The sequence below is a fragment of the Canis lupus genome, chromosome 8, assembly GCF_011100685.1.
Source record: "Canis lupus familiaris isolate Mischka breed German Shepherd chromosome 8, alternate assembly UU_Cfam_GSD_1.0, whole genome shotgun sequence".
NCBI classification, from domain to species: domain Eukaryota; kingdom Metazoa; phylum Chordata; class Mammalia; order Carnivora; family Canidae; genus Canis; species Canis lupus.
In genome coordinates, this window is record NC_049229.1 from 16,963,012 (window position 1) to 16,976,523 (window position 13,512).

Sequence of the window (13,512 nt, forward strand, 5' to 3'; positions counted from 1 at the left end):
CTGGTGATCCTTAGCACACTGGAGACTAGCTAGTTAGCCAGGACTTTTGGATCACTTGAAACTACTGACCCTGGAGATTTTATTGCTGATTTTTGCAGGCACATGACCTTGGCTTACACCTACTCCCCACCCCCAATATGTTCAAAAGGCTAGCCTCCTCCCTCATTAGGGCTTTTCTACCTCATCTCTTAAATCAGATGCTTCCCTCCAAGGTCGTGGTCAATACCAGGATCAAGATATACCAGAGAAAGGATTGCCTAAATAGCCAACACTGGTTTTAGAAATCCTAAAGTGTCCCTCATGTGTCTATTACTTAATATTTTACTTTCTATATATTAAAAAAAAAAAAAAACTTTGTACTAGTTGTCCCTTTACTACACCATTCTGGCCAATGGCTATGCCCTAATGTTATATTATCTGGGCTGACTTAGGGTCACCACTGAGAAGATAGTCCAGACAAATCTTTGGAACATATTTATCTGTCAGTACCTAACACAAAACAGATCTGATTCATTTGCTGTGATTTATAATTTGTCATTTCTAGATTTTAGATTTCACTGTGTTCTAACTAGAACTATTTTTAAGGGTTTCTGTTCAGAAATTAAATTAGTTGTTTTAAGTAGATTAAATTGATCATGGCTTGACTTTTTTTGAAAAAGAACTCAGAATTTTTCATTCACATTCAAGTCTGACATATTCTACCTTCTCTTAAAAGATACACTTAGTGCCATCTGGTTTGTTTTGCCAAAATATTGCAGCAGCATTTGACTCCAAGGAAATACAATAGACTTAGAAATCAGAAATGTGAAAAATGCTTCCACATTCCAGTCCCTGTTTCCTTCCATGTAATGAAGTCCTGGTGCATATCTTTGTAATTTTCAGTCTGAGAAGACACGTGTCTAAATAAATTGTGCTGGGTAGACTGGACTCATCAAAACGCTGTCAGAGGAAATGGACCTAGCATATTATTGAACTGTCCAACTATAGGAAGAGCTGAGTAGATAACAAGGAGGCTTTCAACAAAGTAATTTACAAACACAAGTCTTATATCATTTGGTGTGCTGATGCCTGGGAAATGATATCTGTGTTCCCTTGGCTCTCAATCCTTCTAATGCCAAAATCATTGATCTATTGTTGTTATAAATTAAAAAAAAAAAATAAGAGTACTATGTGACACAGAAAGCCTAACCAAAACACACATTTAATTCATTCCTAAATTTCCTGATTGATTCTGTATGAAGTCACTTATGGAGACTGATTCCTGTCACTTTTGGATTTTAGGGGAAATAACTTCAACATAGTATTTTCCAATATTCTAACCTTTTTTTTTTTTTTTCAGTCCTAAGATAGGGCATGCTCATGGACAACAAATTCAGGATAAGAATTAAGTTACCAGAGAAATTTGTAGCTAGAACTTTTGACACGCTAATGCAAAAAAAAAAAACTAACAAACACTAAGTGGAGTATATCTTTACTACTTATTCACCAACTGCACAGCCTTTGTTATTCATCCAGCTGGCATATTCATTGTCTAGCAGTGGTACATTACTCATTCTATCACAGGTATAATGCACCTATAAGAATTAAAAACAAGGGGATCCCTGGGTGGCTCAGCGGTTTAGTGCCACCTTCGGCCCAGGGCGTGATCCTGGAGTCCCAGGATCAAGTCCCACATCAGGCTCCCTGCATGGAGTCTGCTTCTCCCTCTGCCTGTCTCTCTGCCTCTCTGTCTGTGTCTCTCATGAATAAATAAATAAAATCTTTTTTTAAAAAAGAATTAAAAACAAAACAAAAGATAGGATTTGAGGTCTTCTCAGATTTTATCATTCCTCTGAGAAGTCTTTTATGCCATCCAACTCTAATCTCAAGTTACTGATAACTTCCAGTGTTGGACTTACCACTTTCTGTAGAAACAAGCCTTCCGGGCTTAGTACCAGGCATATCATTTATCTAAGGGTTTTGTAGCAACCTGACACTTTTAGCACACCTTTGGAGCCAAGAACCCATAAATGCTGGAAAATATTCATCTATATGTATTATTCTTTGTCAAAGATGACACCAGTGGGAACATCTTCGATAGAACTGAGGGAAAAAGATCAAGCAAAGTAGCCTGCACTATGCTGTGCCTTCTTAATTATTAATCTTCCAAATGCCAAATGTTGACTTAAGAGGGCTATTGAGAAAGCTGAGGTACGGAGGAACAGAATGACCTGAGTAGAATAGATGTTCAATGAGTATTTGCTGATTAAGTAAAGAGATGCTATAAGAGAGGTATTAATTTCCTAATGCTACCCTAACAAAGAATCACAAATTGGGTAGCTTCAAACAACAGAAATTTATTCTCTCCCAGTTCTGGGGACTGGAAGTTCAAAATAATAGTGTCAGCAGAGCCATGTTTTCTCTGAGACCCTAGGTAGCCCCTTTATAGATTCTGCTGGTGCTCATCAAACCTTGATGTCCCTAGGCTTGCAGCTACCTCCCTCTAGTCTCTACCTCCAACGTCATATAGTCTTATTTCTTGTATGTCTCTGTTTTCACATGGCATTTTCTTCTTCTTCTAAGGATGCCAGTTACACTGGATCAGGGCCCATCTTGATCACCTCATTCAATTATTTCTACACAGACCCTAATTCCAAGGTCACATTCACAAGCAGCAGGAGTTAGGACTTTAATATACCTTCTAGGGGACACAGTTCCCTACCCATAACACAAGCGTAGAGAAAATGAGCATAGGGTAACAGTATTGCTTAGAATACTTCTGAAAATAATTCTGAAAACTGATGCATTAACTACAGGAATACTTTCTAAACCAATGTCTTTAGGTTGAGTCACTTAAGTATTTCCTCTGTTGTCTTTCTCTCTTGACCTTCCACTCCTCAGGTAATTTTTTTCCACCTGCTCTTGGAAATGTTTTCTAATCACTACAATCAATGGTAATTAGTTTCCACCTATTTGCATTCTAGATCTTCTCACCATCCATAAGACAGTACTTATTTTTTTGTTCTTCATATCAAAGGGGTATCAAATTATTGAGGTACAAAATGAAGGCTCACACCTGTATTTTTGCATACATTAAAGTTATTATCTGATCCATCATGAAATATTTTCTATTAATACCAGTCCCGGTACTAATGATAAGTACAAATTCTGTATAAAAACCAATCACCTGGGTAGTTATCCTTTAAGACCTTGTCCTTTCTCCTGAATTTGGTGCATACTTTTGCAACTCCTTAGACATTCCAAAATTACTCCTTGAGCAAATATTAATTAAAATTTTAGCATGCCCAAAGTCAGACTTGCCATCTGTACTTCAAAACTCATTTCTCAATTCCTGAGTAATATAACTCCATTGGTGGCAAATATTTTCTTCTAAATAAAGCAAATGAGAAAGTTCAAAGCCACTTTGGACTCCTTTGTCCTCAACATTCAATTTGTGTCCAAATCATGTCATTCTATCTAAATCTTTTTCCTGCTTTGTTCATCTGCATTCTTATCACCGGTGTTTCCTTTTATAAGTTCTTACAATCATGTAGATCTTTATTCTCCTATACTGCCATAAGCTTTTTAGTGATAGAAATCATTCTGGAATCACCCATAGGGAAAAGATCAGGGTCATGCACATAGAATATTAAATTAACTGAGATGTACATAATTAGGGGGAAAAAGAAACTGAAGATACAAGCAGATGTAAGTTATCCTGAAAGATTTTTATTAACAGAGTCTATTTAGAAGAGTGATGTTATGGGGCACCTGGGTGTAAGTCTTGGTTTGGTCTCAGGCTGTGATCTCAGGGTGATGAGATTGAGCCTCATGTTGGGCTCCAGGCTCAGCATGGAGTCTGCTTGAGATTCTCTCTCCCCCTCCTGCTTGTATGTGCGCGCTCTCTCTCTCTCTCTCAAATAAATAAATCTTAAAAAAGGAAGAGTGGGGTTATGTTTTGAAAGTAATAATTCTGCTCACAATCTTCTCTATATGTCCCTAAGATACATCATGATCATAGAAGTGTCAATTTTGAAATCTTGAGTGGTTGAATAGCCCTGTTACTGTTATGCTGGCCATTAAGTAATGAAAACAAATGCTGAAATCCACTATTTGGCTAATCAATTATTGATCTAATAACCAGAAAACTACTATCTTCATAAAGCTGTAAGTTCAAGAAAACCATCACAAATAACCAAAATGTCTGAGTCTTTGACAAACTTTGAAAATGACTCATTGCAAGATCAATCTTAATATGTGAAAAAAGCAGCCAAAAATGGGCAATTTGCAATAGAATACTTTTACATATTTTTAAAATTCACTTTTACTTTATACTTTTATCTTTTCGGGTGTTCTTGATATGTGTCTCTGGATATTTGACTATATTCTACACTTTATTAATTGTGGATACCTGATGTGTTTCAGAGCTTCTGTAAGTCTCTAAGGTCTATTTTGCAACCTCTTTCTTATCAAGCAATCTAGCTGGAAAGGAAGGCTAGATGGAATATTTTGTCATCAATGTGATAAAAACAAATACAATCATCACACAAATGACAGAATAAAATATTTTCATGAGCCATGCTGCCCATAACGGTCTATGCTGGCTTGCTTTCCTTCCCATTTTGAATGTCACCTAATCTGTTTTTCTATGTAAGAAGTTCAGCAATGCATTATTTAGCTCAACCCAATAATTATATTCAAATAGCAATTTAGACCTTTGAAAGAACTTTTGCATATTTATTTTATTTCACTGTCAAAACTATCCTAGCAGAGTTAAATCAGGATATGAGAGCTACAAGTTATACAGAAATAAGTTTTTTTTTAAATTTTTTATTTATTTATGATAGGCACACAGTGAGAGAGAGAGAGGCAGAGACACAGGCAGAGGGAGAAGCAGGCTCCATGCATGAGGAGCCCGATGTGGGATTCGATGTGGGATTCGATCCCGGGTCTCCAGGATCGCGCCCTGGGCCAAAGGCAGGCGCTAAACCACTGCGCCACCCAGGGATACCTAGAAATAAATTTTATATAGGAATGAAAGTCTACACAGAAGTGATAGGAGCTGGCAAATGAAGGTCTGGAAGTAGGAAATAAGAGGATTGAGTAGAATAATCACTAATCATGTCAGCCAGAAGTGCCAGCTCATGTAGACAGGAAGGAACTTTTGGGAAATTCAACAATTATACAGATTTTACGATCTACCTCTTCTGTGGAAATGTCCATTTTAGGGAAGTTTCTGCCTCTGTGGAAATCATACTTGTGGGCCTGGAACCTAGTGCCTTGTAGGAGGCTTGGGACCGTTGCTGATCAGCTGGGCCAGTAGCCAGGAAAATGAGCTGAATGTAAAACAGGAGGAGAACAACACCCTGATACTCACCAAACACCTTTGTGGTCTGTCCATCACTGTCTTTGTCTCTCTCAATCTTCCAAAATATCTCTACTTCACTTCTGCCTTTCAAATTCCATGTGAGTTTCTCTTTTGATTCCCAGTAACTTGGAACCATGCAGGAGACGTGATTCAGGCAGATGTAGTCCTACACCTTGAACAGAGGAAGAGATGCTCAGTGGGTACTATTTTGTTAAGATATCAGATGTTATTACCCCATTCTTAGATGAGGAAACTGAGACATGGTTTGTGATGGGGATTGGGGTGGGCTGTTCCAGAATGTGCTATTTTGACATGTGGATTATTTGAGTTAAAGGCAATCAAGTCCTGACAGGCTCAAGAAGACCTTTTTAGCTCCCCCTTAATTACCTGAAAGAATTTAGATAGGGAGACTCTACCTGAAAGAGAGCTATTATTAAATATAACTTTTTTTTTACACAAGAAAGACTTTCCATATGGCATGGCAAATATTTGTCTATGAAACATTTGTTCTTCCCATTTCCTGTGAATTGTATTCCTTCCATTTGAAAACCCAGACCCCTACCCTTCCTCCTTAGCTCCTCACGGTTTATAAGTCTCAAATGTCTGTCTTTGACCCTCTCATAGCTATGTGAAGCTCCCATAAATACAAAATTAAATTTGTTTTTCTCCTGTTAATTTGTCTTATTTCAATTTAATTAATAGACCAGCCAAAGAACCTAGAAAGAAAGAAGGGAAAATTTATCCTCCCCTATTCTTATTTGAATCTACTTGGCTAATAAAGTAGATTCATTTAAACAGACACTTCATGAAAGAAAAAATCCAAATGGCTAATAAACATATTTTATATCAACGAATTTTAAAAATCTGATGTCTCTATGTACCAAAAGTAGAAATTAAAAATTATGACAAAACTAAGTGTTGTTGAGGAATAGGCACTACTTTGTAAAACAATTTGGTATTATCTGGCAAAACCAAAAATACTTTCTCCCATGTCTCAACAATCCCTCTCATACATATAATATAATATACCTTAGATAAAGATAAAAGCACCAAGGTATGTGTGTATACACACACACACACACATATATATATATGTATGTATGTATATATATGTATATTCACAGCAGTATTATTTATATTAACCTAAAATTGGAAATGACTCAAATGTTCACTTATGAAAGAATAAATAAACTGACATCCCCATACAATAGAATACTGCACAGCAAGGAAAATGAATGGATTAGAGTTATATACAAAAAGCATGGATTAATTTATAAGCATGATAATAAAATAATCCTTGGGCTTTTTTAGAGCTTAGATGTTTTACCCTCAAACTGTGCAGTAATAAAATACATATAATACTTAATGTTTGTGCAATTCAACATCTTATTTTAAAAATCTAGGACAAGAGACATCTTTGAATCAATGCATTTTTATGATGCACAAAATTCTCACTAGCCTCACAAATCTGCATAATGGGTCTCCTCTCATGTGGCTCAGCTATTTACAAAGCAGGCCAAATTCATTTTGGTCCTTATACATCCAATGAAATGCCTTATAAACTAAAGTGGAAAATATTAAAAGAAATTCCTCTTAAATGCCTATTCTTAAATCACAAATGGATGTATTGTAGGTAGTACTGAAACAGAGTATAGAGGTTCTCTCCAGGCATACAGAGAATATTCATAAGAACTGACTCTATATTTGATGTGCCAGCTGGAGGCACTTTACTGGGTCAGTGTACCCATTCCCCCTCTGTTGGCACCCTCCTCAGCAGAGTTGTCCTCACCTGATGAGACTCACTTTGCCTTAAGATGATTGGGACGTTACCTGCCCCCCTTAGGGTCAGGATGGGTGGCTGATATAAGGATGTAACAGGCCCTTTGTCTTTGGGAAGGACAATTTCTATATATTCACACTCCAGAGCTCCTGTGGGATTAAGCCATTATACTTCTCCTGAAACACACCTTTGCTTGGCTTCCTCTGCTCTATTATGCTTCCCTTACTCCCTTACAAATTTCTCTCGAGAATACTCCCTCTGTAAATAATTTGCACAAGAATCTTTTTTTTTTTACTATCTTGATCATTTTTATTTTTTTTAATTTATTTTTTATTGGTGTTCAATTTACTAACATAAAGAATAACCCCCAGTGCCCGTCACCCATTCACTCCCACCCCCCGCCCTCCTCCCCTTCTACCACCCCTAGTTCGTTTCCCAGAGTTAGCAGTCTTTACGTTCTGTCTCCCTTTCTGATATTTCCCACACATTTCTTCTCCCTTCCCTTATATTCCCTTTCACTACTATTTATATTCCCCAAATGAATGAGAACATATAATGTTTGTCCTTCTCCGACTGACTTACTTCACTCAGCATAATACCCTCCAGTTCCATCCACGTTGAAGCAAATGGTGGGTATTTGTCATTTCTAATAGCTGAGTAATATTCCATTGTATACATAAACCACATCTTTATCCATTCATCTTTCGTTGGACACCGAGGCTCCTTCCACAGTTTGGCTATCGTGGCCATTGCTGCTAGAAACATCGGGGTGCAGGTGTCCCTGCATTTCATTGCATTTGCACAAGAATCTTATGCTTCTAGAAACTTAACCTAAGACAGTTGGTACTAGAAGTAGACCTAATGGGGATAAAGAATGTAAAGTTGCATGAGGGAGAAATTTTTAATAATGGACCCTTTCCATGTTTCTCAATTTAATAATATGAAAGAGATTCTCAAGTTGGTTTAAATATGCTGATGGGATGGTTCTTAAAAGATTGAAGAAAGTGAAACTTATAAACCCACATTACACATATGGTATGCCAGAATTGCTGTGACAAGCTATGGAGGAAGAAATCAACAGGCTCAGAGAAGTAGGCATGCTCGAACAGAACTATCATATAATCAAAAAACCCACCAGCTGACTATGTTCCTAGAGACAGCCAGAAAACACTCCCTTGCCAAGGCAATAAGGAATGCTCAGTGAAAAGTTCAAAAAGCTCAAGTGTGGTGGTTCTCTGCCCACCAGTACTGAGAGTCAAAGACACTTAATAGCAATAGGGCTCCTCAATAGCAATAGGGATAATAGGAATCCAAACTAGGAAAAGCCAAAAGGTAGTACTTAACCCTCATAGATGAGGTGGACATAATTATTTAAAATGAAGAACAAATCGGAATGGCAGCCAGGAGATCCTGACTCAAAATGATTTATACATGATTCACACACCCTTCTTACATATTTCTAAAGGCAAGATGTTGGATAGCCAACATAGTACAACAAAAGTATTGCATACATAATAAAAAAAAAAAAATCAAGAAAGGATGAGCCAAGGGATGAGATCTGGCATCCATGAAAAGTCAAAATCCCTTGTCCCATCTCCAGACCTAAACCAGCTCTCTGGCCATGAACTCTCCTACAGAAAAAAGAGCCTGTTCCCTTTGAGGAAGGCCCCGCAATACTGTAGCCAAGACACAAAGTAGTAATTTTCCCAGACTTTCCATCAAAGAGCCATCCAGTTTTTTCATATTATTTGAATAACCCCATATGAATTGAAGAAAGTAAATTTTTAAATATTTTTTATTTTATTTAAATTAAATTAACATATAGTGTAATATTAGTTTCAGAGGTAGAGTTCAGTGATTAATCAATTGTAAATAACACTCAGTGCTCATTACATCATATGCTCTCCTTAATGCCCATAGCCCAGTTACACCATCCTCCCACGAACCTCCCCTCAAGCAACCCTCAGTTCGTTTCTTTTAGTTGAGTTTCTTATGATTTGTCTCCCTCTATGATTTCATCTTATTTTGTTTTCCTTCTCTTCCTTTACAATCCTCTGCTTTGTTTCTTAAATTCCACATATGAGTGAAATCATATAACAATTGTCTTTCTCTGATTGACTTATTTTGCTTAGCATAATACACTCTAGTTCCATCCATGTTGTTGCAATGGTAAGATTTCATTAACAATATCATGAGCAAGAAAAGACTAAAGAGAAAAAAAGAAAAAAAAATAAGGAAATGGGGCACCTGAGTGGCTCAGTCAGTTGGGCATTAGACTGGTGATTTCAGCTCAAGTCATGATCTCATGTGTTGTGAGATCTGGCCTCCTGTCCAGCTCCATGTTCAGCAGAGATTTTCTCTCTCTCTCTGCCCCTCCCCTGTTTATGTGCTTTCTCTCTCTCTTCAGTAAATAAATCTTTTTTAAAAAGAAAGAAAAAGAAAAAAAAAAAGGAACTATGGGTTGTCTTATCTTTTTCTTTCCTTCTATGTCATTATATTATGATTATAGTGGCTGGCTAACACAAGAAAGTAACATGACAGAAAGGATATAATAGGATTCCTTGGTTGTTCATGTTTCCTAAAAAACTATTACCTTCTTTCTGCATTGGAAGTAAGCATGGACACTAAGAGCTGTCAGCACCTCCCCTACTTATCCAACTGTTGATGTATCATGCATACTGCATTTATTTCCTCTGCTCACACACATATTCCATTGTCCCATCAGACTTCACTTACAAAACATATATACAAAGATAAAAATTTTAAGGATTCAAAGATGGCAACAGCAGAGCATTGAAACAAGCGTAAGACTCTTCTGAGCATTGGAGTCTCATGCAACTGCCTGGGTCACATTCCAGTGAAACCAGCCCTGCCGAAACAATGTTTTGTGGATATTTTAATGAATGAAGGCATGGATGAATCTCACTAAGAAAGAAAAAAAAGGAAAGAAATTCAGATTGATAGAATGATGAGATTTTTTTCATCTATCAAGTTATCAAGCACATTTTTTTCAATGGTAACACCTGTAGGGGTGAAGGTACAGCTAATGTGGGAATTATTAGGCTACACTGATGGACTGTTTGTACTTTTCTGCTGTAAAGATTCTTAGTAGAGTTCACATTCTTTAACATAGCAATTCTACTTATGGAAATCTAACCTAAGGAAATATTTCAAAATTTCAAACAGATGATGTTTGATCATGTTCATTGTAGCATTACTTTGAAGAAGTGAAAATTGGAAACAACCTTAATATCTAAGAGTGGGGGACTAATTATGAAAAGTTTAATATTTTTATATGAAAAATATTAGGTCATCATACAAAGCATCTGTATGAAAAATATTTCTTGTAAAAAAATTACTTGGTTTGTATAATACCTCATAATATTTAATGAAAGGATAGAAAATTATAATTATGTTGTAATAAATATATAAAAAGTAAATATATAAATATATTACATACAATAAATATAGTATACTATTTATTATAATATGACTATACATTTATTAATTAAAATAGAATTATATATTATGCACATAATATATATTACATATATGTTTTAAAGACTAGAAGGAATTGGGGGGAACATTAATATGGTGCTGACCCTAGTAGTGGGGTTACAAGTGATTTAGCTTCTTTTTTAAAAAATATTTTATTTATTTATTCATGTGAGACACACAGAGAGAGGCAGAGGGAGAAGCAGGCTCCATGCAGGGAGCCTGGTGCGGGATTGGATCCCGGGACCCTGTGATCACTCCCTGAGCTGAAGGCAGATGCTCAACTGCTGAGCCACCCAGGCATCCCTGATTTAGCTTCTTTATATGTTTCCCACTTCTTCCTTATACTATCCTTAACTTCTTTGGAAATTAAAAAAAAAAAAAAACACAGACACACACGTTAAACATTAATCAGAGAGAAAGCTTCAAACTAATTCTAAGCATTTTAGAGCTTTATTAATATTGTAGTATTTATTCACCTGTGCCTGGTACATTTTCCATAATTTGTGTTTCTCTTTATCCTTTCAATTGCTTTGTGAAATCAATTGCTCTTAGCTCATGCTATCAAGCCTAAAAGAAGGAGATAAAATAGTGTGAAGGTAATAATGGTTATATTGACCAAAAAAAAAAAAAAGAGCCAGACACTCAAACAGCCTGTACCTTTGCTATTTTTATTATGTACAGAACTGAAATTTCAATTGATCCTTGAGGCTTTAGCCCAACACTTCTTATCCTGCCTCTCTAGGAGATGAACTCTGGCATAACTGACACATTCAGATACTTGAAACACTATAGAAATGGTTTCAAGGATGCTATTGCTGCTGTTGCACGTAATTATTTCTTCTGTAATTTTTATTATGTTTTCACAGAATTTTAAATAGGATTTATTCTTTTACATTTTCTAGTTCTGTTTATGTTTCATGGTTAGGCAAAAGATACATTATATCAGTATCATAAATTGATCAATACTTGAATATTCATGACAAAGATGCACACACATACATTCCTATTCATAGAAGTCCAACTGGTTGCTTTCTGCCTGTGGATGCCACTGAATAGGCATCGTTAAAATCTCCCCTCCCACTGCCATTATGTTGAAGCCAGAGTCTCCCAAAGAGCCTGAACAGCTGCAGAAGCTCTTTATCAGAGGTTTGAGCTTTGAAACAACTGATGAGAGTCTGAGGAGCCATTCTGAGCAATGGAACACTTATAGACTGCGTGGTAATGAAAGATCCAAACACCAAGTGCTCCAGAGGCTTGGGGTTTGACGTGTGCCACTGTGGTGGAGATAGATGCAGCCATGAATGCAAGGTCACACAAGGTGGATGGAAGAGTTGTGGAACCAAAGAGAGCTGTCTTAAGAGAAGATTTGCAAAGACCTGGTACCCACTTAACTGTGAACAAGATTTATTTGGTGGCATTAAAGAAGAAACTGAAGAACATCATCTAACATCATCTAAGATTATTTTGAATAGTGTCGGAAAATTGACGTGATTAAAATCATGACTGACCAAGGCAGTTGGCAAGAAGAGAGACTTTGCTTTTATAACATGTGATGACCATGACTCTACAGAGAAGATTGTCCTTTAAAAATCCCATACTGTGAATGGCCACAACTGTGAAAGCCCAATCTAAGCAAGAGATGGCTACTGCTTCATCCAGCCAAAGACATTGAAGTGGTTCTGGAAATTTTGCTGGTGGTTGTGGAGGTGGTTTTGGTAGGAATTACAACTTTGGTCATAGAGGAAACTTCAGTGGGTGAGGTGGCTTTGGTGGCAGACCAGATGGTGGTGGATGCGGTAGCAGTGGGGATGGCTATAACTGATTTGGTAATGACAGAAGCAACTTTGGAAGTGGCGGAAGCTATAACTATTTTGGCAACTACAGCAATCTTCAAATTTTGGACCCATGAAAGGAGAAAATTTTAGAGGCAGAAACTCTGGCCCCTGTGATGGTGAAGCCAGTACTCTGCCAAACCACAAAACCAAGGTGGCTCTGGCAGTTCTAGCAGCATCGAGAGCTATGGTAATGGCAGAAAGTTTTAATTACTGCCAGAAAAAAAGCCTTAACAGGAGAAGAGAGCCAGAGAAGTAACAGGGAAGCTATACACTGCAAAGATTTGCAAACTCAGCCAAGCACAGTGATAGCAGAGCCTAGCTGCTACAAAGAAGACATGTTTTAGACAATACTCATGTGTATGGGCAGAAAACTCAAGGACTATATTTGTGACTAATTGTATAATGGGTTATTTTAGCTTCTGTTCTGTGGGAAGTGTAAAGCATTCCAACAAAGGGTTTTAAAGTAGATTTCTTGTTTGCATGCATGCATGCTATTAATCGCTAAATGTAATAGTCTGATCATGATGCTGAATAAGTGTCTTAAAAAAAAAAGAAGTCCAAATGGTCATTTCTAACACTCTATTTAATTAATAGGAAAAATAATGAATCTAATCTCTTAAATTATTCAAGGCAATATGAGCAACTGCCTATAGAAAAACAATTTGTAAATTATTTTGTAATTAGCTTTAAGTTGTGTTTGAACTTTTTAGTGAATAGAGTATCTCTTCTTCCTTAAATAGATAAACATTTCAAATGAAAAGACTCAAACCAAAAATATTTAGGTCATGATGACCTACACTTTCCTGGATTGATTCAATTAACAGAAAATTTATGTCCTCACAGAAGACCATTTCCCTATGTTGCCCCTCCACACATCAAGCTTAGGAGGTTTATATCAACCTAAGATTCTCAAGGTTGGAGATAACCTCCAAGGTCATTGAGTCCATCAGTTCTCAAACAGATCCACTTATGTTGTGGTTCTAGTGATTCTCTGTGAAATAAGTAAAATGGCTCTTTTTCATCGCACCTCCAAGGCAGTTGGTTCCTTCAGG

At 36.8% G+C, this 13,512-nt stretch overlaps 1 long non-coding RNA gene across 1 annotated transcript in view; it reads right to left on the reverse strand.

The window, feature by feature from the left end:
* The window catches only part of LOC119872849, a 53,891-nt gene extending 42,668 nt beyond the window's left edge, over positions 1-11,223 (reverse strand). The window contains exons 1-2 of the long non-coding RNA XR_005363160.1: positions 11,102-11,223; positions 5,357-5,519 (exon numbers count right to left, since the gene is read on the reverse strand). This is a non-coding gene — a long non-coding RNA (uncharacterized LOC119872849). The remainder of the gene's footprint in view (positions 1-5,356; positions 5,520-11,101) is intronic.
* Between the last annotated feature and the right edge of the window lie 2,289 nt (positions 11,224-13,512).